The 25,406-nt window shown below is 41.2% G+C and overlaps 1 pseudogene; it reads left to right on the forward strand.

Moving 5' to 3' along the window:
- Positions 1–24,174, forward strand: part of LOC145016667 (uncharacterized) — a 67,437-nt pseudogene extending 43,263 nt beyond the window's left edge.
- The last annotated feature ends 1,232 nt before the right edge of the window (positions 24,175–25,406 follow it).

The following is a 25,406-nucleotide window of genomic DNA, read 5'->3' on the forward strand; positions in this document are numbered from 1 at the left end:
CATACGACTCGATTCAATTTGATCCTCACGAAAACAGCTTCATACGTACACCCCTTTCTTCTAGATCACTTTTCCAGCGAAACCGTCACATCAGAACGCCGAAGTACTCATGCCAGGAGTACCTATTAGTTATTTTCTTTCCGAAGAAATCCCCGAAGTACCACTCGTGCAGTACGTCAAGTTTAATCCAGGGATTCATGCGGTTGATCTATCACTGAAGAATGTATGCATAAGAGTGATATATAATCAAGGTTCTACAGGTTTAGAATTGATGATTTCAATTTAAATTCTTTTTTCCCCGATGGGATGTGAACTTAAAGAAGAACCAGTTATTCGACTACCTTTTCAACCTTAATTATATATGACTCGTATACACGAAAGGGTGACTGTGAAACTAGGTATGAATCCTAATATGAACTTCAGGACGGAGAACTGCCTAAGTACGAGTAATCACATCGTCATGAGAACAAGCATAGAACCCAGTACGACTCCCGAAAACAGGTCGCCCTATAGTTTAAACACCCACGGAGATACAAGAACAGTTTGGACAACTTAGCGAACTACACATAAATAGAATTAGAAGACTAGGTTTCTCACCCTAGAGAACCTCGGTCATATTCTTCCAGAGATCGACGGGTCGCATTGCATGTACCTCGATTATTGAGGACCCCGTCGAGATTTTTCATTAGAAATTGTTATCTCTGCCGCGCGTAGACAAAATGGTTGAGCAATCGCAAAGAAAGAAACTACTTCCAGGAATGAATCCGGGATCCGAATATCACCAGTTCGAGTGTTAGGGAAAGATTTCCGAAAGACTATCTCCCGAACTCGATACGGACACTTCGAGTCCGTAGTGATACCCTCCGGATAGGACCAATGCGCCCATAGCTTTCATGAGCTAAACGAGTAGGGTACGTCTTTCTTACCTGGATCAGTTCGTCATTTCTCCTTGTAATGACTTACTTATCTACCCTTGTAGTAAGAAGGTATTGATATCAGAGACGCCGACATTCCTTCGCCAAACTCTAGGTCTTACCGACCTACCGCCTTAGTTCATTCAGAACTCCTCACAAACTACAGAAACTCGTACGACTTTGACCCAGCAAGGGGTAGCCTTTGACTGGGAAGTTACGCAAGAAAGGGAACCTTTGAGATTCCAAGTGAGTGACCAAGTTCTTTAGAATAACTCACTCTGGGAATGGCTTTATACGCTTCGTAAAGCGTGGAAAGCTAAATCCAAGTTAGACAGGACCTCCGAGATTCTTATCAGAATCGGTCTTGTGCCTCGCACAAACTCGATCTACTCCGCGAGCTCAGTAACATACTTTCTACTCTTTGCATCTCGATCGTGAAACTATACCTTTCCGTAGGACTCTTGCAAGTCCACTCGTCGAGATCCTTGCCTTCGTATCAGAACCGTAGTGACCCTCGACCGAGAGGTCAAGCGGACGAAGCAACGTCGTCGCCAGTTAGTGAAGGTTCGTTGGAATGCCAACCGAGAGCCCGATTTCACTTAAGTGTGCTAGAACCAATCAATTAGGAAGTTTTCTCCTCACGTCTCGATCATTTGCGCATACTTCCTTGCCTAAATTCTAATTTCAGGACGAAATTCCCTTTAACAGGGGGATGATGTGACAACCTGAAATTTCTCATTCTAATCAAACCATTTCAATCCAATAGAAGTAGAGCAGTTACAATGAAAATTCAAACTTAGAACATAAGTTTGGCAGTTTTAGGGTTTTACACCAAAAACAGGGTATTAGGAGAGTGGTTGCACTAGGATTTTGTGCAACACTGTAAATTCCATTATCCTAGAATCATTAGAATCCATTCCGAGATTAGAAATATTTTCTGCCAAAAATCTCAGGACTATAAATAAAATTCTGGACCAAATTGGTTCATTATTTGATTTCCAATTAGAGAAAAGCCAAATACTCTCTCACGGATCTTCGGGTTTTCATCCCAGATTGTGAGTCTACTTCCCTAAATGTGTTTTAATACTTGTTATATGTGTTATAACATTGTTTACATGTCCAAAACACAAGATCCGGGAGTTTACCGCCCAAGAACGTTCTTGGGGAGTAAACTCCAAAATCAAGCCTAAAGGCCACCTAGTCCCATTTCCGTGTTAGGAAACTAACTAAGGACTTAGTGTATGATCATTAGAGGCTAGAAACAAATCAAAATCACTTAGTTTGAGGAGTTTACGGCCAAGGAACAACCTCTTGGGCCGTAAACTCCAAGTAAAGGGCACAAATGAGTGCCTAGTGATCCTTTAGCCTTAGAACAAGAACCTAGAAGCCTTAAGCAAGTGTTTTAGACCAACAAAACAATTAGAAACCCACTTTGGAAAGGAGTTTATGGCCAAGATGCTCCTTAGACCGTAAACTCCAAGTTTTTAGTGCCAAAAACCACTTCAAACTCTTCCTAAGGCTTAGTCTCATTTTTGGCAAGTACCTTAATGTGTTTAGGACCTAGATAACACATGAAAAGCATAAGTGTTGAAGAGTTTACGGCCAAGAGTATTTATTGGGCCGTAAACTCCTTTAATGGGGTCAAAGAGCACCCTAAACACTTCCTAAGGCCAAGAGACTTTTAGGGCAAGTACCTAGATGAGATATGGACTAGTTAAAATTCTTAGGACCTCATGTGTGAGGGAGTTTACGGCCCAAAGAGTTCTATGGCCGTAAACTCCATCAAATGGTCCCCTTTAGTGCCATAAATCTTCCTTAATCCAAGTATTGAAGCCTAGACTTGTTCCTAGAATTATTAGAGACTTGAAAGGACAATAAGAACCCTCCCAAGGGAGTTTACGGCTGTAAACTCCAAGGGAAAAGGGGTCTTTGGGCCGTAAACTCCCCAAAGGAGTCAATGTGGTGCCCAAACACTTGTATAGCCTTGAAACAATTCCCCTCTAAGGTTGTTGTACTTCTAAACTCCATTTCATGACTTGGTTGGGAGTTTACGGCCAGGAGCTTACTCCCCTGGGCCGTAAACTCTAATGAATATGGTCTTTTGACCTTAAACTTCCATTAGGGGCATTGCACTTCTTTGTTGCAACCCATTAGCCTCCTAGCACTTGACCAAAAGTGTTGACCTCGCGCTTAAATGTTATTACTTGTATAATTAGTGTTATAATCACTAATTATTTATATACATATGTTTTCATATGTAATTAGGATCATTGTGTGTGTCTAAGTCTCCACTTGACACCAAACACTTGTCCGATCCTTCCGTACGATAACAGTTCGTTCAATTCCAGTCACTTACCGCAGGTGAGTTCATACCCCTTAACTAATGTTTTAAACTCTTTTTAAATGTTTTATGGGGGGGGGGGGAGGATACAAGTAGAATCATGCTACTTATTATGTCAATCACATGTGATTAGTAAGTGGGATTATATTACTTATTACATCAATCACATGTGATTAATATACAACATCAAATGATTTGGCTACTCATTAGCCGTTTTACCAAACAGTTTCCTTCAAATGACTTTTTGTAACATTTTATACGTTTTAAACTCCTTTTTTACACTGTACAGCTTACTCCGTACATTTCCTTTCAAACTTATTTACAACTGTGTTTCAAACAAATGTTTCCTTATACTTAAACTGTTTTATTAAACTTATGCCTTCAAATTGTTTTATAGATTGACACCAAGTCGATCTTTTCTTAAAATAATACTTATATTTCAAATGTCTTACAAATCTTATTTATGCTTTTATATTATAAATTGCATGCCTCTATATGTATACTTATATAAGAAATGTTTAAAAGACTTAGGAAGGCTATCCACCCTATTTCCTTTTCGCGCCTTGAGATGTGGTCTGGTGGGATTTTGGGTATTCGTCCGAAGGTCGTTTAAATATTAGTTATATATCATGTACACATATATAGTCATAAAAGGTCCATCCAGTTCATCCTATGCCCTTGGGTAGCAAGGGTATACATCCATGTCCATACGTACACTTAGATTACTAGAAAGCTACCATATGGGTAGTTCAGGAAGATACTAGAACCATTGCTAGAACGCGATATCATTCAATGAGTCAGTTCATTCATGAGTCAATACTTTCTAGAACATTACTGTACATTACATATACAACTATACTAGAACATTTACATTACTATACTTGCTAGATAGAGAGAACACACATTACAGCTAGCACACATAGACCATTACAGTTCATTGCATTACAGCTAGAACAGTACATTACATTACATATACGAGAATACGTAAGTTACTATGATTTAAATCGGAGCATGACTTAAAACCTCATGACTTGAGTTGCGGCTAGAATTCTCTTGAAGGGAGAGCGTGAGTTTGCGTATAGATCTATACTGGATTGACAATCCTACACCTTGCTGCTAGCTACAGCCGGACCTGCAGGTCTGCGGGTGTCCCTGGCTATTTTCTTGGTTTTGGGGTTGGGGACCACCTTCTGAATCACCGGGGTACATTTGAGACATGGCGGCTGCTACTGCGGCAGTAACAGCTGCCTGGATCATCACAGGGTCAAATTCAGGAGGAGGTGGTGGCGGAGGAGGATTGTTGGTCTTGGAGCTGGGTCTCTTTCTTGGAGGCATCTTGATCTAATAAGATCAAGAAAAGAGAAGATGGTAAGTCCTCTGAATCGAATCGATAGATATGACATATATATATATATATATATATATATATATATATATATATATATATATATATATATATATATATATATATATATATATATATATCGAATAAGCGATGAAGCAGGAAAGAGCTATCAAAGCAGGTAAACTATCGTTAACGGAATGATCAAGGATCTATACGTGAACGAGGATTTCTACAAAGGATTGGCTCGAGAAATACTTCCATAGTATTTCATGGTTCGCGACGACACTGGCTCGATGTTTGTGATATTAGGGTAAGTTTTAGGCATGCCGCATACCACAGTCACTCCCAAACACATGTTGGCCGTGTCTCGAATGAATATAGTTGGCCAGGCTATATTGATCCTAGACACGACTACATAACTGTCCAGGTTTAACCACAATATGCAACACCCATTTACTTATGTTTTATTCTACTTGTATTTACGGATCTCGACGGTTCGGTATACTTGTATACTTTTGAAAATACTTATAGTTTGATGATACTTTTAATTCAGAGCACTTAGGCCCTTTAGTGTTTATAGTTTTATACCATGTAAGGTTTGGTATACAATAAGGGCTCTGATACCAATCTGTCACACCCCGAAAACCAAAGGCGGAAACATTTACGGGGTTGACTCCATGTTGAGTATCAAATCCAATGCACATATTAAGTAAAGTAGGACAACCATACATTACATATTGAAATTTTTTTTGCAGTTGTTACAATAGTAAAGTTATACAGTTGTGATACATAGTATATAATAACAAAATGAACCGATCTTCTGCACACTCCAACCTGGAACAAAATGATCTTCGGATACCTGTTCTAATGCTGACCTGAGAACACAAGCGGTTTGAAAATAAGCATAATGCTGGTGAGTTCATAAGCGGTTTTTTTTGTTTTATGAAAATGTTTGAGTTTCCTTTGTGTTTCTGAAAATGTTACACACACCAAGAAAATCCCATATTTTCTTAATAAGGTTAGTTATCAAATCCAAAGTGTAAAGTAACAGATGTATACTGAAAACATGTTCACCCTTGTAAATTGTAAAGTATAGTTGTCTAAAATCTGTTATACGAATCTAGTTATGTAAGAGTATGTAACAACCCGAAATTCATATCCTTAATTGTAACCCTTTTCGCGACTCGTTCCGATCATCCAATCGTCGTTTCCATTTCCGACCTTTTATTAAGTCGTTAATGTGAATTTTAATTTATGACTTAATAAGTGTCTTAATACCCTTAGAACTCATTCTAACGTCTCATATTAATGATCGGAACATTTTTAGAACCAACCATATCGGGTTACGGCAAAATGGCCGGGTGCGACCAAAAGCCCCGTCTAACGTCGGTATCGGGTAGAATTCTACCATGTCCCAAACTTGGACACTGTTATATTGTGTACTTTGCATTTGATTGTTCACATTTAAACTGATAGAATACATAAACCATTGTAATGTCTGTAATAAAACACTAAGGTTCGAGTGTAAAAGACAGACTCCATTAGAAAACATCTGTACGTCCTTAACAATACACCTAGGCTCGAGTGTGATAGATAAATACCATCATAACATACAAATCACTGTAATGTCCTTAATAATACACCTAGGATCGAGTGTAGAGGACCATAATCATTAAATAACACCTAGGTTCGAGTGTAATGTCCTTAATAATACACCTAGGGTCGAGTGTAAAAGGACAGCCATCATTAAATAACACCTAGGCTTGAGTGTAAAGGACAGGTACGTAGAATATAGTCAGTCGTAAATACTACTTTCCTAGTCGAAACGTAAAGAGTAATCTTAATGATTGGAGACACGTCCTTGTAACACTTCCATGGCACGAGATAGTGGAGGACTAACCCTGTAACCAGAATCTCCATTCGTAGGAGAGCGTGGCTTGAGTGTATAGATCTATACGGGACTAACAATCCCACACCTGGCTGCTAGCTACAGCCGAACCGAATGGTTCAAGGGTGACAAAAGTCATAAAAAGGATACTGACCATGGTCCGAGTCATATCCAGTCTAAGTATGGTTAAGGACTTGCAATCTAGATTATTAACGTTTCAGACTCATTTACTAGCTTTATGTACGTAGTAAAGCTAATGTACATCTAGGGATTGCAGATACACACACAGTCAGGAAAACATGGGGTTTTCATGGGAAGAACACTTAACATAACCATAACCAGTAAAGACACACACACACACACAATCAGGGAAACATGGGGTTTTCCTGGGGAGAACACTGAACATAACCATAACTAGTAAAGACACACATACACACACAATCAGGGAAACATGGGGTTTTCCTGGAGAGAACACTGAACATAACCATAACCAGTAAAGACACACACACACAGTCAGGGAAACATGGGGTTTTACTGGGGAGAACACTGAACATAATCAAAACCGGTAAAGATATACACACAGTTAGGGAAACATGGGGTTTTCCTGGGAAGGACACCGAACATAGCCAGAAACTAGTAACAGTTCACACACACACAGTCAGGAGAACATGGGGTTCTTCCTGAATAACAGTTGTACGAAATTTGAGAAGTTTAATAAGTTAAACAATTGAACTACATTTCACAAGAACAATCATGTTTTAATTAGACATCGTTTACTTTACTTTTGGATTTGGAATCTAACTTTACATAAGAGAATATGGGATTTTCTTGGATAACCACTTTTCAGGAAAACAAAGGAACTCGTACATTTTTAGAAAAACTAACCGCTTATGAACTCACCGGCTTTATGCTGATTTTCAATCCGCTTGTATTCTCAGGTCCATGTTAGACAGGTACCCGAAGATCCTTTTGTGTGAAGACGGAGTTCTCAGAAGACTCATTTTGTATTGTTCATATATACTATGTATCACTTGTATAACTTATGCTTTTGAAACAAATGTAAAACTTTCACATATGTAATGTAATGGTTGATTTACTTTACTTATTATGTACATTGGATTTGATACTCTACGTGGAGTCAACCCCGAAAATGTTTCCGCCTTCGGTTTTCGGGGTGTGATAGATTGGTATCAGAGCCCTTGTTTATAGTGAATGAAGTATACCAAACCTTACATGGTATAAAACTATAAACATTAAAGGGCCTAAGTGCTCTGAATTAAAAGTATCTTCAAAACTATAAGTATTTTCAAAAGTATACAAGTATACCGAACCATCGAAATCCGTAACTACAAGTAGAAGAAAACATAAGTAAATGGGTGTTGTACACTGCGGTTAAACCTGGACAGTTATGTAGTCGTGTCTAGGATCAATATAGCCTGGCCAACTATATTCATTCGAGACACGACCAACATGTGCTTGGGAGTGACTGTGGTACGTAGCATGCCTAAAACTTACCTAATATCTCAAACAACGAATCATCGCTGTAGTGAACCATGAAATACTATGGGAGTATTTCTCGAGCCAATCCTTCGTAGAAAATCTTCGTATATGCGATGTTACTTGAACATTCCTCTAGCGATAAAATGTTCTGTCTTGATAACTCTTTCCTGCTTTATCGCTTAGTATAATGCTATATCTGTCTTGATGAGATATCCCCTGTTCCATATCTCTTGATTCAATTCAGAGGACTTATGATCCTCTCTTTCCTGATCTTGGTAGATCAAGATGCCTCCAAGAAAGAGACCCAGCTCAAAGAACAATGACAATCCTCCTCCGCCACCATCTCCTCCTCAATTCGATCTCACATCACTTCAGACAGTTCTGACTGTTGCAATGGTGACAGCCATGTCACAAATGAATCGCGGTGGCTCTGGAGGTGGCCCCCAGCCCCAAAACATAGAAGATAGCCAGGGACGCCGGAAAGAGGGTTCCTATAAGGATTTCATGAACGCCAAACCCACGTCTTTTGATGGCACTGGAGGTGTCATTTCCCTTACCCGATGGTTCGAGAAGATCGAATTTATCTTCGAAATCTGCGCTTGTTCAGATTCAGACAAGGTGAAGTTTGCCGCCTGCACCTTTCTTGACAAAGCTCTGACTTGGTGGAACGGCCGAGTCAAATCCCTAACCTTACCTGTAGCCAACGCCATGGGTTGGGAAGCCATGAAGGAACTTCTGCTGGCTGAGTACTGGCATCGGGGAGAAATGCAGAAGTTAGAACATGAACTGTGGAACCTGAAGATGAAAGGTTCCGACATTGCTGCTTATACTTCCAGGTTCGATGACTTGGCACTACTTTGTCCGGGAATGGTTACCCCGGAAAGTAAGAAGATAGAGAGATTTATCTGGGGACTGACTCAGCCAACGAAAGGAAATGTCATAGCTGCGAGGCCGGATACGTACGATTGCGCCAAATGCTTAACACAAATCCTAATCGATCACAGTGATGACCTTGAAGAGGCAACTACCACTACTGAGCCGACGGCGAGGAGTAGCGAGAAAAGAAAACTTGGGAAGAAAGAGAAAAGCCAAACATCACACGAGTCTTCAAAGAGACAGTAAACGATGGCAGTTCATGCTGCCACTTCCCCTGCGACTGTTTCTGTTGTTGGATCCTCAACTCGGAAACCTACCAGTAGGTATACTGGAACTCTTCCTAGTTGTGGAAAGTGCAACTATCATCATCTTTCGTCCGGTCCATGTATAGAGGTAATTTGCAACAAATGTGGCATAAAGGGTCACATGGCGAAGAACTGAAAGACGCCAACTCAATCAACGAGTCAAACTTCCGGAGCGAGCATCGGTCGGGCCTGCTATGGTTGTGGAGAAGTGGGACATCTCAAGTGAAACTGTCCTAAGACTGTAAAACCTGGTAACATTGGAAGAGTTCTAGCGATAGGACAAGAAAAGACAGCCACCGATCCCACCGTTGCCACAGGTATATTTTTCCTCGTTAAATTTATAAGCATGTGATTCTTTTCGATTCTAGCACCGAAAGAAATTCGTTAACCATCCATTTGAACATTTTCTAAACCCCATCGTTTACGAGTAACCGAAAATGTATGTCTTCGAGATGGTTATCACATAAAAAAAACGAGAACGCTTGTGTCGTATTCGTAGAGTGTTTTCTCAATCCGAGTGATTATTCTTTTCCATTTGATCTATTGGTAAACTTTTATGAAATGCTTTGATGTCACCCTTAGCATGTAATGACCGAGCCTCATTCACGTTGTCTTTCCTAGATTCGAGAAAGCCATTTGTTCTAATCTTCCTCCAATTCGACTCTCATGATCTTCGTACATCAAAGCTTAAAAAGTTTACCCGTGTATCTCTCGTCCAAGTGATCATCGAGAAACGAGAAGTCTACGATCCTTTCCCGATGCTGTTTCTAAAGAATTCTTGAGAATTCTTTCCGAACGTGTAGTCTAGTCTCGTATCGATCTAATCCTGGGAATTTCCTCGTAACCGAACCTCAGTAAGCACAATGTGTGCAAGTCAGCAATTAGGGCATGATACGATCACTACGAGGAGGTAGTGACGCCCTTCGGTCGAACCATTCTCTTGTTCATGTAGATAAGCTAAGGCAATAAAGAATTAGTCGACACCGGGAGCATCCATGGAACCTGTCGATCTTTGGGTCCCGTCGGTTACAATCGTAGACTCACGTAGAAGTTTCCCTTAGAACCATTTGACCTTTAGTTACTCTGACATGTGAAAGCGTACCCACTTGTTGAAGATTTTACCCTGGAAAGACATAGTACATCTTGGGTAGTGCGGAAAACTTAACTTGTGGAACCTTAGACCCTTCGAGATCTTCATTAGGAATAGATTCCATAGCCCTCTCCGAACTATCTTAAGGACTCAGTAGCAATCATCTGGTATTCCGCATCTTTATTCGTAAGGCTTGCCGACCTGATGAAACCCTAGTAAATTCCTTTGAGGAAATAAAAATCCAAAATTTCATGTATGAATCAATTGAGATCGTAGATTGAGAGATTAATCATGCGTAACAAAGCCACATCCTGACAGTGAAGGTTCGCTAGAATGTTAAGCGGAGACCCGAATGCAGTAAATTCATCCCCATATATCTTTCCACTTCGTGATCTGTGTTCGAATCTTTGAATTCCGGGACGTAATTCCCTCTAACGTGGGGATAATGTAACAACCCGAAATTCATATCCTTAATTGTAACCCTTTTCGCGACTCGTTCCGATCATCCAATCGTCGTTTCCGATCGTTTCCATTTCCGACCTTTTATTAAGTCGTTAATGTGAATTTTAATTTGTGACTTAATAAGTGTCTTAATACCCTTAGAACTCATTCTAACGTCTCATATTAATGATCGGAACATTTTTAGAACCAACCATATCGGGTTACGGCAAAATGGCTGGGTGCGACCAAAAGCCCCGTCTAACGCCGGTATCGGGTAGAATTCTACCATGTCCCAAACTTGGACACTATTTAAAGTGATTCAAGTCTCCATTTTGAAGCTTTTGCTCCATTTTACAACTATCACTCCAACCTCTCTCCTCAAACTAGATTTAAGGGTCAAAATCTCAAGTTTAAGGCTTCAAATCACCAAGGTACCTTCCCTAATTTGTTATGCAACATCTTTAGCCCTCAAATTCGAGTTCAAACCATGGGATAGGATCATTTTCATGAGTTTACGGCCCTAGAACAGTCCTAGGCCGTAAACTCACATAAAAGGGGTTTTTGGAGCAACAAAACCCTTCCAAACCTCAATTGGACCTTGTATATGGCTAAAGGACTTTATGAAATGGAATTAGAATACCTCAAACCCAGATTTGAAGCCTTGTATATGAGTTTACGGCCTTGGAAGGTGCCTAGGCTGTAAACACATATTATGAGGGGTTTTAAGCCATTTAACCCTTCCAAAACTCAAACAAGACTTAGATATGATTTTTAGAATATTAGAATTGGACTTAGAACACTTCAAACACAAATTTTGAGAGGTTTATATGAGTTTACGGCCAAGGAATGTGCTTGGGCCGTAAAGTCCTCAAAAAGGGGTATAAATTCATTTCTAAGGTGTTAGAAAGCCATCCAACACCACCAAAAGCCTTGGAATAAATCATAGAATCAACCAAAAATAGTTTAAGGGCTTTAAACACATCAAAATCCCACATTTGAGAGTTTACGGCCATAGAACATGCCCCATGGCCGTAAACTCCTAAATGGATGTCAAATGGTGCCCAAAATTGATTTCTAGGCTTGTTAGAATTTTTAGAATCACATGTGATTAATTTTGGGACCTTAACAACACTTATTCTAAGAGATATGTGAGTTTACGGCCATAGAACCCATGCTTAGGCCGTAAACTCCCTTAAGTATTGTATTTGATGATTTTAATTCAATCCAAGCCTTAGTTAAAATTATTCCAAGCATTTCCAAGTGTCCATACCCATTTGTGAGCCATTAAACACCATAAACCACCCCTCTATGAGTTTACGGCCGTAAACTCATGGGGAATGGGTGTTTAGGCCGTAAACTCAATTAGGAAGTTTACTCTTGGGGAGTAAACTCAAATCCCAAGTCCCACGCTTCAATTCCCGTCCGTAAATGTCACCCGGGTCACTACAAACACCCGTTTTGAGGTGTTTTCGTTTGTTGGAGTGTAACTTCATATCTAATTAGAGTTTGTAAATCTAATTAGATATATTTGTATGCCATTTCATTTTACTAGGAACCTCGCGTGTTATCAGGCCTCGATTCGATGTTTAGCATCCGAAATCGACTCATATCCGCGTCCGGTGAGTTCATACCCCTACCCTTTTTCAATGGTTTTTCAATGTTTTCAGGGGGGAATACAAGCAAAAGTACAAGAATAACTTGTACTCAATCACATGATTTCAGTTGAATGGTTTCACAATTGTACAATTTAAGAATTGAAAACCTTGTTAAACAAATTGTTTTAACTTGCAGAGTTGTTTGTTTTTAACCCGATTTTCAATTCTTATTATACACTGTTATATTGTGTACTTTGCATTTGATTGTTCACATTTAAACTGATAGAATACATAAACCATTGTAATGTCTGTAATAAAACACTAAGGTTCGAGTGTAAAAGACAGACTCCATTAGAAAACATCTGTACGTCCTTAACAATACACCTAGGCTCGAGTGTGATAGATAAATACCATCATAACACACAAATCACTGTAATGTCCTTAATAATACACCTAGGATCGAGTGTAGAGGACCATAATCATTAAATAACACCTAGGTTCGAGTGTAATGTCCTTAATAATACACCTAGGGTCGAGTGTAAAAGGACAGCCATCATTAAATAACACCTAGGCTCGAGTGTAATGTCCTTAATAAAACACCTAGGCTCGAGTGTAAAGGACAGGTACGTAGAATATAGTCAGTCGTAAATACTACTTTCCTAGTCGAAACGTAAAGAGTAATCTTAATGATTGGAGACACGTCCTTGTAACACTTCCATGGCACGAGATAGTGGAGGACTAACCCTGTAACCAGAATCTCCATTCGTAGGAGAGCGTGGCTTGAGTGTATAGATCTATACGAGACTAACAATCCCACACCTGGCTGCTAGCTACAGCCGAACCGAATGGTTCAAGGGTGACAAAAGTCATAAAAAGGATACTGACCATGGTCCGAGTCATATCCAGTCTAAGTATGGTTAAGGACTCGCAATCTAGATTATTAACGGTTCAGACTCATTTACTAGCTTTATGTACGTAGTAAAGCTAATGTACATCTAGGGATTGCAGATACACACACAGTCAGGAAAACATGGGGTTTTCCTGGGAAGAACACTTAACATAACCATAACCAGTAAAGACACACACACACACAATCAGGGAAACATGGGGTTTTCCTTGGGAGAACACTGAACATAACCATAACCAGTAAAGACACACACACACACAATCAGGGAAACATGGGGTTTTCCTGGGGAGAACACTGAACATAACCATAACCAGTAAAGACACACACACACACAGTCAGGGAAACATGGGGTTTTCCTGGGGAGAACACTGAACATAATCAAAACGGTAAAGATATACATACAATTAGGGAAACATGGGGTTTTCCTGGGAAGGACACCGAACATAGTCAGAAACTAGTAACAGTTCACACACACACAGTCAGGAGAACATGGGGTTCTTCCTGAATAATAGTAGTACGAAATTTGAGAAGTGTAATAAGTTAAACAATTGAACTACATTTCACAAGAACAATCATGTTTTAATTAGACATCGTTTACTTTACTTTTGGATTTGGAATCTAACTTTACATAAGAAAATATGGGATTTTCTTGGATAACCACTTTTCAGGAAAACAAAGGAACTCGTATATTTTCAGAAAAACTAACCGCTTATGAACTCACCAGCTTTATGCTGATTTTCAAACCGCTTGTATTCTCAGGTCCATGTTAGACAGGTACCCGAAGATCCTTTTGTGTGAAGACGGAGTTCTCAGAAGACTCATTTTGTATTGTTCATATATACTATGTATCACTTGTATAACTTATGCTTTTGAAACAAATGTAAAACTTTCACATATGTAATGTAATGGTTGATTTACTTTACTTACTATGTACATTGGATTTGATACTCTATGTGGAGTCAACCCCGGAAATGTTTCCGCCTTCGGTTTTCGGGGTGTGACAGAGTATTACCCCATGAAAATCCCATATTTTCCTAAATATTGATTACTAATGTGAAAGATGTATACTGAAAACTTGGTTGTTCTTGTGAGTGGTATTAGTTTTAACACGTATATAAAACTAATGTAGGTAAAGTAAACATAATTACTTGTTCATTATTACCATTTAGTAAATCTGTATTATCCAAATTGCGAGTTCCATAACCATACGATAGACTAGACATGGAAATAAGTAGTCCACATCACCTTATGACTTTCGTCACCCTTGAACCTTTCAGTTCGGCTATAGCTAGCAGCCAGGTGTGGGGTAGTCAGCCCCGTATAGATCTATACACTCAAGTCACGCTCTCTAAATCCCAGAGATTATGGTTACGGGTGTAGTCCTCCACTCGCGTAACTCTGTGGAGTGTTCGCCGAGGACCTGTCTCCAATCATACAGGATTAACAAATTTACTAGTAATAATATGATAGTCCTCCACACGTGTATATATGTGGAGTGTTACCGAGGACAAAACAGTGTACAGATATTATGTTCAAAAGTTCTAACGTCATGCTTCTAACTGATAATTATGGAAAATCATTTGTGAAATATATGTAAAACATAACATTTTAAAATTTCATTTCACAAATCTATGTTTACGTGATCTACATGTTGAAACGGCTATCGGTTGTAACGATCAGTGTTAAAAGCATATAAAATGTGAAACACACACATGAAAACAAGTTTTGAGTACAAGAAACCTCTTGTACTTTGCTTGTGTTCCCCCCCCCCCCCCCCCAAAAAAAAAAACAGTTAAAAACAGTGAAAAAGAGTAGGGGTATGAACTCACCGCTTAATGTAGGGTCCAAGTGTCGACGGATGCCCTGAACGTCTATGGCCCCTATTATTCATGTGACGACACATAGATGAGTTAGAATTAAGGTGTTTCATGACTAAACATGATGGGAAAACACCCTTAGGGCTTGGAATTACTAAGAATAAGTACCCTAGGATCCAGGCTTAAAGATTTATGCAAGTTTAGGGCCAAATGTGGGCATTAAAGTGAGTGTATGGCCTTGAAAATGAGTGTGCGGCTGGGGTGTGCGGCCAGGAGTGTGTATGAGGCAGCACACAAGAGTGTGCGGCCGTACAGAGGGTGTGTGCGGCCGTACACAGGAGTGTGCGGCCGTACACTCCTCATTTGAGTCCGTATGATGAATTTGAAGTGTTTGCTCTTCACACTTAGGAGATTTGTAGGTATGCTGCCCCCATATGAAGGTGTACGGCCGTACACCTTCATGGGATGATGAATTTGATGAACATAATGAGTTTTAAGCTTGGAATTCAAGTGTTTACCACTATACTTAGCTTGAAGATGAAATAGATCACGATTATGAAGCCTTCTAAGTGTTCTTGGTTGGTGATTTAGAGAGAGAAAGTAGAGAGAGGGAAGAGAACATCTAAATGAATGAATGAGGGGTATCCATCCATATAAGAGTTTGAGTGTGAGGTTGAGGTGTAACGTCATAAAATTCCAAACCAAAAATTTTTCATTTTTACAATCATCAAAACATGAGTAATAAGTTTAGGTTCCAATGTAACAATTTAGTCACAACCGATTACATAACAAAAGATCACAAAATGGTTTCCCCGAGTGTGTGTACGATCTCACCGGCGCCTTCCTACGGTCCTCGCTAGTACCTGAAACACATAACACAACATCTGTAAGCATAAATGCTTAGTGAGTTCCCTAAAATACAACCTACGCACGTACGCCTTTCCAGGCCTTGACCTTCCGGTCCATGTGTCTCAGGGGACTTCCGTCCCGACTGGGTAAACCTTCCGGTCCTACCCACGCCAACCTTACAGTCCATATGACTACACCTTCCGGCCCATAACATGTTTCCTTCCGGCCCAAATCAAGCATATCATACATGGCACATATAACGAATAACTTAACACACATAAGGCATATATCTCAAATCATATTCGACCTTCCGGTCACACAGTCAAAACCCTTCCGGGTATAGTATAGTGAGAAGACTCACCTCGTATGCCTCGCTAAGTTGCTAGTCGTGAATCCTGGAATCACTCGTGCTCGAACCCTCGAGCTGCAATCCTCCTATGATATTATAAATCTATAATTATTACTTGTACCACTAAGGTTGACCATCCATATCAAGTCAACACAGGTTGACTTGGTCAACAGTCTTTAGTCAATTTGGACCGGACTCGCCGAGTGCACTATAGTGACTCGGCGAGTCTACGCGTTTTAACCAACTCTCAAGGATTTTCCCTTTGACTCGTCGAGTACTCCCCCGAATCGATGAGTTCCACCTGGGCCTGAATCACAGGGCCACCGCGACTTAACTCGCCGAGTCACAAGGTCAACTCGGCGAGTCCCAACTTGACTCGGTCCACCTGTCAAAACCTTTCCAACTCTCTGCGACTCACTGAGTCGCCCACAACTCGGTCAGGACTACACACTGGGTGGTCTCAAGGATAACCTTCAAGCGACTCATCGAGTCTGTTCTTCAGACTCGGCGAGTCCATGCCATGCACCAGCTAAAACTGGCTTTTGCGGTCAGATCCGTTCCATACATACATAGATCTGGCCTTCCCAAGCTTATTTGTCACGTAAAGTCTTAGTCTTGGTCGCCATACAATGCATACAAGGCTTATTTTGGAGAAACAACCTCTAATATGGCAACCTTAGCTTCTAACTCAAAAGAATGGACATAAAGCTTGTCATATGAGGTCTCCTGGACCTGCTAAGGTCCAGATCTAGGTTCCATATCTCCATGGGACCTTTCATACTTCCAATTTAAGCCAAGAAATGCAAGAAGAAACCCTAGATTTGACACATCAACCCAAAATACGAAGTTTGGCTCTGAAAGTTACCTTAAGAAGGCTCCCTTGATGAAATAGCAACAGATCCAAGCTCCCCAACTCTTCAAGCTTGATCCTCTCCCTCCTTTCTTGCAATAACATACAAAATGATGAACAAATGGCCTCCAAACACACTCACAAGGGCTCACAGTCGTATGGGGGCTCTTAGGGTTCAAGGTGGCCGCAAATGAGGGCCATAAGGTCCTTTAAATAGGGCTTAGGACCGGGAAATTAGGGTTTCATTAAACAGCGCAGACTCGCCGAGTCCAAACGTGAACCTCCGCCCAAAACCGCGACCCGACTCGGCGAGTTCGACCTCCAACTCGCCGAGTCCCCTCACAGAATATCAAAAATATGAAAATGAAGGTACCTGGGGATCCGGGCTGTTACATGAGGATGAGTGCGGTTAGGTGTGCGGCCGTACACACAGGTGTGTGGCCGCACACACCTTATTTGGTGTGTTTAGCCAGATTTTGTGATACTAAAGCACTTTCCAACCCTTCCTAGGACTTATATCCAGGTTATACTAAGTCTAGAGCACCCATATGGAACCACAAGATGTAACAAAAGATAATGAACTCAAGTTTTAGCGTTGAAACACAGATCAATTACATGGTTAGAAGTTTCGGGTTGTCACACAAATAAATTCCGGTGATGCAAGTGGCGCTGGAATGGGCGGAAATTCTAGACATGGGGAAGATCATCAACAGACACAGGGATTCACCAATAAGGATTTCATGAACTGCAAACCAACCTTTTTCAATGGGACTAGAGGAATCCTTGGATTATCTCAATGGTTCGAAAGAACGGAGGCCGTCTTCGAGATGTGCTCATGCCCAGAGGAAAGCAAGATTAAATTCGCTGCTTGCACCTTCACCAAAAGGGCCTTAACATGGTGGAATAGCCATGTTAAATCACTATCATTGGTAACAGCCAATGTCATGGGCTAGGACACACTGAAAGACCTATTGATGAGAGAGTACTGCCATAGGGGCGAAATTCAGAAACTTGAAGAGGAACTTTGGAACCTCAAAGTGAAGGGAATCGACATAGTAGCTTATACATCCAGGTTCTGCAACCTGGTAGCTATGTGTCCTAACATGATCCCTTCTGAAAGCAAGAAGATTGAGCGATACATCTGGGGTTTAGTACCCCCGTATCGAGGAAACATTTTAGCAGCACACCCTACTACCTTTGACAGCACCAAGGAATTGGCTCAAAGGTTGATTGATCATAAAGTTCCCTCCATCCCATCAACAACCACAACGGTTGCCACTGCACCAACCACATCGTCCGACAACAAGAGGAAACAGTGGAACCGGAAGAAGGGCAAGTCAACTCAATCATCCCCCACAAACTAACAAACGGTGGCTGTTCATGCTGCCACTACTCCTGCCGCCCCTACACCAGCCAAAACCTATGCGGGAAACCTACCCAAATGCACCAAGTGCTCTTTCCATCATCACGGCCCCTGTCGTGAAATCTACTGCACTAATTGCAATCGGAAGGGCCATACTATCCGGTTTTGCAAGTCTCAACCCAAACCCATCAGTCAAATTCCCAGTATTGGAGTGAGTCAAGCCTGCTATGGCTGTGGAGAGGTCGGACACTACAAAAGAAACCTCCCAAAAGCTGGGAATGCGGGAGGGATAGGAAGAGTGGAAGACTACTTGCTATCGGTCACAATGAAGCGGTGGCAGACCCCACAGTAGTCATGGGTACGTTCCTTCTCGATAACTCTTATGCTTGTATCATATTCGATAGTGGAGCAGAAAGAAGTTTCGTAAACCAAAACTTTAAGCACTTACTTAAACAATCCTCACAACTAGGGATGAGCATCGGAACCGGGTACCCGCTTTTGGAATCGGAACTGCCTCGGAACTGCTGGTTCTGGAACTGGAACTGCTTGCCTTAAGTGGTTCCGGTTTCGGTTCCTAAAGTTATGGAACTGCCTTAAGCGGTTCCGGTTCCAATTCTCATTTTTTCAGAACCGCTACCCGCTGTGTATCCGTCGAAACCGGTTTATATATATATATATATATATATATATATATATATATATATATATATATATATATCAGTATGTCATATAAATATGTGTGTATTACTTAGACCGGTTTTAAATATATTGGTCCGATTCAGTCCCTCTTTGGTCCGAATTGATTCAATTTGGATCGAACTAAGTTGCAGTTTTATCGACAAAAGTTAACAAAACTAATGTAACCAGGTTACCCGCTCCCGAAACCGGAACCGCCGGTTCTGGGACTGGTTCCAAAAATTTAGGAACTGCCTAGAGCGGTTCCAGTTCCGATTCTAACTTTCTAGGAACCGCTGGTTGTGGTTTCGGTTTCGGTTCTCGCCAAATGATTGGTTGAGTCCCCATCGCGCCGATATCTTGTGTTTCGACAAAGCCATCCGTATAAATCTACCGAATAACGAAACTCTGTTAATCTACGGAGACAAACCCAATACGAGTCTTCGTATCATTTCTAGTATTCAAGCCCATAAGTACTTGCGTAAAGAATACCGTGCATTCCTTGCACACGTTGTCGACACGAGCCGGAAAACAAAATATCTCAAAGACTTCCCCGTAGTGTACGACTTTCCTGACATCTTTCCCGAGGAGTTACCAGGTTTACCTCCGCAATGTCAAGTCGAGTTCAGGATCGACTTAATTCCATGAGCTACCCCTGTAGCCAAATCGCCCTATCGTCTAGCACATGCTGAGATGCAAGAACTATCCGATCAACTTAACGAGCTGCTCAACAAGGGCTTTATAAGTCCTAGTTTCTCACCCTGGGGAGCGCCGGTATTATTAGTAGAAAAGAAAGATGGATCGTTCCGTATATGCATCGATTACAGAGAACTCAACAAACTGACGATTAAAAATCGTTACCCTCTTCCTTGTATAGATGACCTCTTTGACCAACTGCAAGGGGCGAGTTACTTCTCCAAGATTTATTTAAGGTTCGGATACCATCAGTTGCGAGTGCTCGAGGAGGATGTTCCAAAAACCGCCTTCCGAACTCGTTATAGGCACTACGAATTTGTAGTGATGCCATTCAGACTGACCAACGCGCCCGCAGTATTCATGGACTTAATGAATAGGGTGTGTCGTCCTTACTTGGATCAGTTCGTCATCGTCTTCATTGATGACATACTAGTTTACTCTCGAAGTGAGGAAGAGCATAGCGAGCACCTACGATGAGTCCTGGAAACCCTACGATCAGAGAAGCTATATGCGAAATTCTCTAAGTGTGAATTCTGGATCCGAAAGGTTGAATTCTTAGGACATGTGGTTAGTGAAGAAGGAATCCACGTAGACCCATCCAAGATTAAAGCTATTAATAGCTTGTCAGCACCGAAGACGCCTACAGAAATTCATTAATTCCTAGGTCTCGCGGGCTACTATCGCATGTTCATTCAGAATTTCTCCCGGATCGCAAAACCTCTTACAACATTAACCCAGAAGGGTGCGACCTTTAACTGGGGAGAGAAATAGGAGAAAGCATTCCAAACCCTGAAACGAGCCTTATGCACCGCACCGATCCTATCCCTTCCTGAGGGAACAGATGATTTTGTGGTTTACTGTGATGCGTCCAATCAAGGGCTCGGTTGTGTTCTGATGCAACGAGGTAAGGTCATCGCCTACGCTTCAAGATAGCTGAAGACACACGAAGTTAACTACACCACGCACGATCTCGAATTAGGAGCGGTTGTATTCGCTCTAAAGATCTAGAGACACTATCTGTACGGTACGAAGAGCACGATATACACTGACCACAGAAGCCTCCAACACATACTTAACCAGAAAGAGCTCAATATGAGACAACGACGGTGAGTCGAACTACTCAATGATTACGAATGCGAAATTCGATATCACCCGGGTAAAGCCAATGTAGTAGCAGACGCCCTGAGTCGGAAAGAATATTCTGGCTGAAAGGTTAAATCACTGACAATGACTATCCATTCTCACTTATCCGCGCAAATTCGTGAAGCCCAGATGGAAGCCCTGAAACCAGAAAACATCATAAACAAAACTTTGAGGGGAATGGATAAGAATCTTGAGATTCGAGGAGACGGAGTTTATTGTTTCATGGGCCGGATCTGGACCCCAAAAGTTCGGTGGTTACAAAGAGGTTGTCATGAACGAAGCTCACAAGACCAGGTACTCCGTTCACCCAAGTTTGGACAAGATGTACCTTGATCTCAAAAAGTTATATTGGTGTCCAAACATGAAAGCCGAGATCGCTACCTTCGTGGGCAAGTGCCTGACTTGTGCCAAGGTGAAGGTCGAGTATCAGAAACCCTCGGGCCTGCTCCAACAACCCGAGATACCTGAGTGGAAATGGGAGATGATTTCTATGGATTTCATTACCAAATTACCCAAATCTCCGAGTGGGTACGATACCATTTGGTTAATTGTCGATCGATTGATGAAATCCGCCCATTTCTTGCCAATCAAAGAAACTTTCAAGATGTTCGACTACATGGTGTTCCTATATCTATTATCTCCGATAGAGATAGTAGGTTCACTTCAAGATTTTGGCAATCGCTGCAAAGCGCCCTAGGAACGAGGTTGGACATGAGTACAACTTACCATCCGCAGACTGACGGACAAAGTGAAAGGACTATCCAAACTCTGGACGACATGCTACGAGCCTGTGTGATTGACTTTGGTAAGGTGTCGGATACCCACTTACCCCTGGTCGAGTTTTCCTACAACAACAGTTACCACACAAGCATCAAGGCTGCCCCATTTGAAGCCCTCTACGGCCAAAAGTGCAGATCCCCTCTGTGCTTGACCGAGGTGGGTGACACCCAGTTAGCTAAAGGGGGGATACCTGACAGCACTCTCACAGGTCCGGAGATTATTCGAGAAACGGCCGAGAAGATCGTTCAGATTCGTGAAAGATTAAAAGCCGCTAGAGACCAACAGAAAAGCTACGCAGACAAACGAAGAAAACCTTTGGAGTTCCAGGTGGGAGACCGAGTCCTTCTGAAAGTCTCACCGTGGAAAGGCATGATAAGCTTTGGAAAGCGTGGAAAGATAAATCCAAGATGCATAGGGCCTTTCGAGATTCTCGCTAGAATCGGCCCCGTGGCCTACAAACTCAACCTACCTCGCGAACTTAGTAACATACATCCTACATTCCACGTCTCAAACTTGAAAAAGTGTTTATCCGACGAGACTCTTGTACTCCCACTCGACGAGATCGAGATAAACAAGAGCTTCAATTTCGTGGAAGAACCGGTGGAGATTATGGATCCAGAGGTCAAACGAATGAAACAAAGCCGCATCCCTATAGTGAATGTTTGTTGGAATGCCAAACGAGGACCGGAGTTCACTTGGGAGCACGAAGATCAAATGAAAATTAAATACCCCCATCTTTTTACTTAGTTATTTGTAATAACTTAACTACTTGAACTCTAAATTTCGGGACGAAATTGCCCTAATGAGGGGAGAATGTGACAACCCGACACTTTTACATTGTGAAATCGATCCATATATCTATAATTCATGTGAAATTAGCATCTTTTAGCAAGATGTTGGGTCCGCACGAGTGTCTTAGGCTTAGTATATCATAAATGTAGGCCATAGGAAGGGTTAGTAAGGGTGTTACATCGTAAAATCCAGCCAAACACACCAAGAGAGGTGTGTGCGGCCGCACACTAGTGTGTGCGGCCAGCCAGCCGCACACCCAACCACAAACCCCTTCAGCCTCACACCTGACCCTGTATATAGTAGAGAACCGCTTTCCATTCACTTTTGGCTGCACTCTCTTCCTCTCTCTACTTTCTCTCTCTAAAAACATCACCCAAGAACACTTAGAAGGCCTCCAAAACGTGAAGAAGATCATCTTCCAACTTGTTATAGAGGTAAAACACTTGAATCGAAGCCCAAAACTCAAAATGTTCTTTGTGTTCTTCACTCCTTGAAGGAGTGCGGCCGCACACCTATGACAACCCGAAGTTGTTCCATTGCTGCAACCCGTTCCGTTCGTAAAACTCGTCTTAAGCGAATTATTCCGATTCCGTTTTTGGATTAGGTCAATTAAGTTAAGACTTTTATTTTGACCTTCTAAGTATCCAAACATGTTAGAAACACATGAAAATGTCCCAAACTAGTAATTAGAAAAATTTTAGTTTCGACCATATCGGGTGACGACAACTTAATCGGGTGCGACCAAAAGCCTCGGCTAACATCAGTATCGGGTAGAATTCCACCGTGTCCCAAATCCAAACCATATTTAAAGTGATTTAAGACTCATTTGAAGTGTTTTCACTATCTCTCTAACCTCTCTCCTCAATCCAAGATTTAGGTCCAAAAATCACTCATTTCAAGCTTCAAAACACCAATGTAACTATCCTAGCTTCTTGTATAACATCCTTAGCCTTCAATTTCGAGTTCAAATCATGATTTAGGACCATAAACATGTGTTTACGGCCCTGGAACACTCTTGGGCCGTGAACACATATAAATGGTGTTTTTGGTTCAATTTCGAGTTCAAATCATGATTTAGGTACGAAGTTGGACTAATTTGGAAGCATTGGGCAATTTACTTTATACCTACTATTTCGTTTGGTTTTTGGTTCCTAGTCTGATTTTATTAGTAGCCATGATTGGGGCTATAGTACTGACTATGCATAGGACTACTAGGGTGAAAAGACAGGATGTATTCCGACAAAATGCTATTGATTATAGGAGGACTATAATGAGGGGGATGACAGATCTACTAAAGGAAAGTAGCTTGATATTGGTTCGAATCCAATTCGTGAGATGGCTATCTTGGTCATATAGATGTCTTAACACCCTGATTTTCTTTTCTCATTTTTGAATGACTGTCCCATTCCATTTTTGGTAGAACTTCAAGCCTGGACCCGATATACGATGTATTAGTAGAACACCTGGGATACGATGCCCTGCTCCTTGAGTATCCTGGGATTGAATACCCCGACCTCCCAGAGGCTCCCGAGAAAGCTATTTCAGCCTTCCGGACAGTTAAGGGCAATTCCTATGTACCTCATCGGTCTGAATCTCCACCCCCGCATAACACTTACTATATTTTTCAAGAAAAACTGAAAAAACGCTTCACTTCCTGACCTTATTCTCGAGTAGGAAGTGTTCTCGCTACTAAATAAATTTTTTCAGTTGAAGTAGCTCTTTACTGAGATGTCTTTCAAGCTGAAGAAGTAAGGGATTCTCCAGCGTAAGCAGGTTTAGGACCAAGGGCATGGTCTAAGGCAGTGTCGATCGAAGGTGCCCCTAGGGATATGACCCTTTCATGGGTAGGACTTATTGGATTGGACTTGGAACACCTTAAAATCAACATTTGGGGAGTAAACATGAGTTTACTACCCAAGAAAATGCTTGGGCCGTAAACACCCTTTCATGGGTAGTAAACTCCTTTTTGGGTGTTAAAATGCCACTTACACACCTCATAAGCCTTAGAATAAAGTCTAGAAGCAACCACAAACAAGTTAGGGACCTTAAACTTGATGAAAACAACTCCATAAGGAGTTCACGGCCATGAACCCCCAATAATGGGTTCCTGGGCCGTAAACTCCTATAAATGGGTTATATGATGCCCTAAATTCACCCCTTGGCTTGTAAAAATGAGTAGAATCACTTGTGATTAATCTATGACCTTTAAAGCACTTAAGAATGGAGTGGGTGAGAGCTTATGGTCGTAAACTCATAGTTTACTGCCATAAACTCATCAAATGATCCACATGATTGATTTAATTCCTTTCTAATGCCCTAGAACCAAACCTAGCATCACCCCTCAATTGATTTAAGGCCATTTAGCACATAAGAACACCATCCATGAGTTTACAGCCGTAAACTCATGGGGATGTGGTGTTTAGGGCCGAAAACTCTTCTAAGAGTTTACTCTTGAAGAGTAAACTCCATATCCGAGCCATACATGTCCTTAAATGTCACCCGGGTCCCTCCAAACACTTGAATGGAAGTGTTTTCGCGACTAGAAGTGTATATCCTCAAATAATTAGTGACTTAAAATCTGATTAGATACATTTGTGTATCATTTAACATTACATAGGAACCTCACATGTTTTCAAACCTTGATCCGACGTTTAGCATCCTAGTCGACACATTTCCTCGTTCGGTGAGTTCATACCTCTACCATTTTTCAATGTTTTTCACTGTTTTCAAGGGGGGAATACAAGCAAAGTACAAGGATTACTTGTACTCAAAACTTGTTTTATAAGTATTGTGTTTCATATTACATATGTTTTTAACACTGATAATCATAACAGATAACCGTTTGAACTTGCAGATCACATTATCATATTATTTGTGAAAAACGTTATAA

Source organism: Lactuca saligna, chromosome 9 (assembly GCF_052625555.1).
Source record: "Lactuca saligna cultivar CGN05327 chromosome 9, ASM5262555v1, whole genome shotgun sequence".
In the NCBI taxonomy this organism is placed as follows: domain Eukaryota; kingdom Viridiplantae; phylum Streptophyta; class Magnoliopsida; order Asterales; family Asteraceae; genus Lactuca; species Lactuca saligna.